General features: G+C 38.0%; 1 pseudogene; it reads right to left on the minus strand.

Moving 5' to 3' along the window:
- Positions 1-550, minus strand: part of LOC102435856 — a 3,810-nt pseudogene extending 3,260 nt beyond the window's left edge.
- Positions 551-2,698: the final 2,148 nt, after the last annotated feature.

The following is a 2,698-nucleotide window of genomic DNA, read 5'->3' on the forward strand; positions in this document are numbered from 1 at the left end:
ACGCAAAAAAATATTTTATTCAGCCTGCATCTCCTTTGACAAAGGACTCTTTGATTACATTTTTTTTATCTTTGATAAAGCTTGAACCCATATTGACCTAATGCAAATGCCCCATTCTCTTTTTAGATTTCATCAAAGATTTGTAACAAATTGCGTAAGTGTTAACTTTTAAACTATAGCAGGTCTTATAATCTCATAATGTTAAAGCATCATTTCGTTTTAACATTATGAGATGCTATAGGAACCTACTGCTGTTTATATCAATTGGCCTGTGGTAAAATTGGTTTCGTTATACATCATTTCTCTTAAAGTCAAAGAACTGATCGAGGACCTTAAGTGAGGGTTTACTGTATAGTAGTCCCCCCTTATTCACAGTTTTGTTTTCCTCGGTTTCAGTTACCCGTGGTCAACTGCTGTTCAAAAATATTAAATAGAAAATGCCAGAAATAACCATCCATTTTGAACTGTTCTGAATAGCATGGTGAAGCTTCAAGCCATCCCGTTTTGTCCCATCCAGGACGTCAATCATCCCTTTGTCCAGTGTATCCATTCTGTATACACTCCCTGACCACTAGTCACTTAGGGTATTATCTCCATTATCAGATCAATTATCAGCTATTTTGAGGGAAAGGAAGAGAGACATACACAGTGCTCTTTATTATTACAGTATATTGTTATAATTTTTCTACTGCATTAGTAGTTATTGTTACTAATCTCTTATTGTGCCTAATTTATAGATTAAAGTTTATCATAGGTCTGAATGTATGGGAAGAAACAGTATGTATAGGGTTCAGTACTATCCACAGTTTCAGGCATCCACTGGTGGTTTTGGAATGCACCCCCAAGGATAAGGGGGATGTATAGCCCCAGTGCAATTTCTAAACTGGAGAAAAGAACCCCAAGTGTTCTTTATGAAGCATAGGATCCAGCAGAAAAAGAAATGTCATTTATTTCCTATATGTCTCATAATACAACATATTTTTATGTGGCATTGGTCATCAGAAATTTGCAAACCAAAATTAGCATGATAACAGTTTGCAACTTCATCCTCACTATAGACTCTCTGAATGATAGTTGACTATATGAAGCAAAGGGATTAACTGACAAAGGTGGCACCTGTACCATTATGATGCCCACAATGAAATACTGGTGCAGATTTAGAAATCCAGACAAAAGTTACTTTCTCACAATTACAAGCTTTTAAAGCAGTGACCAGAGGATGTTCTGAGCACAAGGACGCTTGACATTTTTATAACAATGGGAGCAACTTAAGTAGGATAGTGGTTTTTGTTCCTCTGAAGGTAACGACTTTTTCTTTTCTTTCTATTGTTCTTCTTCAAAATTTGGATTTACCCCATTCAGTTGCTGGCCTGAACATACCAGTCATTTCTAGGGCATCCTGACATATTTGTCATCATCATCTTTCCAACAACTTTAAGAACGGTCACAGTATTACGTGACCTTCTAAGCACTACAACTCTAAACTGTTTTATATTATCTGAGCCTTCTTATTGATAATTATGAGTCTCACGCATTGAACTTGTTGCTTTTTCCTATGGCAAAAACTTTGAAAATAAAATTCTCAGTTGTATTCTTTATTATATTACTTCACCCTAAAATATATGTTTGAATAGATGTTCCATACTGTGTAGTACTGCATCATATAGAGAATGTTTGTAATTAGGTCAGCATACACTGTTTCTAGGCACTGCCAAGGAAACAATTGTGTTATATCCACATTAGAATATTACCAAAGTAACGGGACTGAATGATTCATTGGGAGCGTGGTTGCCGTGCTCAGTGCTCCCAGTGGTACTAAATTGAGGGCTCAGAAGACAGATGCAGTTGTGAAAGTCTCTTTGAGTGGTCATAAGGGACTCTCTTCCAAAACACAAAAGCATCGCAAAGGAGAATGTGTTCGACCAAGAGAAAAGAAAATATGGAAAGCATAAAGGAACAGACTAAAGCCCTCCTCCTCTCTGAGAATGCAGGCTAATGGTCACCCATGAGTCTTAGGGAGAAAAGTAGGCTGGTCCACGTGACCCAAAGGGTAAAATAAACAACCAATTGCTGCTCTACAGGATAGAGCCAGCAGTGTGAGAATGACAGGACATTTGGAAGAGACACCTGGATCTGAAAAGGAAGAACTTGTGCATCTTCAGCCATTGTGCCAGAGAAAAAGAACTTTCATAAAGATCATGAATTTGTTGGCATGGAAAAGAGGAACTCGCTGCTTCCTATACCAGCTACTGATACAGTGTCCTATATTGTTTCATTCAGCCAGTTAATACCCATTATTGCTTCTTGCGAATGAGATATTAGAGAAGAATACAACATTGAACAACTACATGATTCCTGTCCTCACACAGCTTACAATCTAATGAGCAAACAGACCCCCTACTCACCTGCCTTTTCTCCTTTTATTTTTGCTGGTTCTTCCTTATCTCCTAACCTCTGGGTTCTGGAGTGCTCCAGATCTCAGTCCCTGTGCTGCTTCTCTCTTCTATCTACACACTTGTTCTAGTTTATCTCATCCTGTCTGGGGCTCTAAGTACTATCCACACAATAATGACTCCTACATTTACATCTCCAATTGGAACCTCTCCTCAGAATTTCAAACAGCTGCCCAACAAATCCACTTGGAAGGCATTTCAAACAGATGACTGAAATTGAACTCTTGATAAATACCTATCAGTCC

Source organism: Myotis lucifugus, unplaced genomic scaffold, assembly GCF_000147115.1.
Source record: "Myotis lucifugus unplaced genomic scaffold, Myoluc2.0 scaffold_163, whole genome shotgun sequence".
Taxonomy (NCBI): Eukaryota; Metazoa; Chordata; class Mammalia; order Chiroptera; family Vespertilionidae; genus Myotis; species Myotis lucifugus.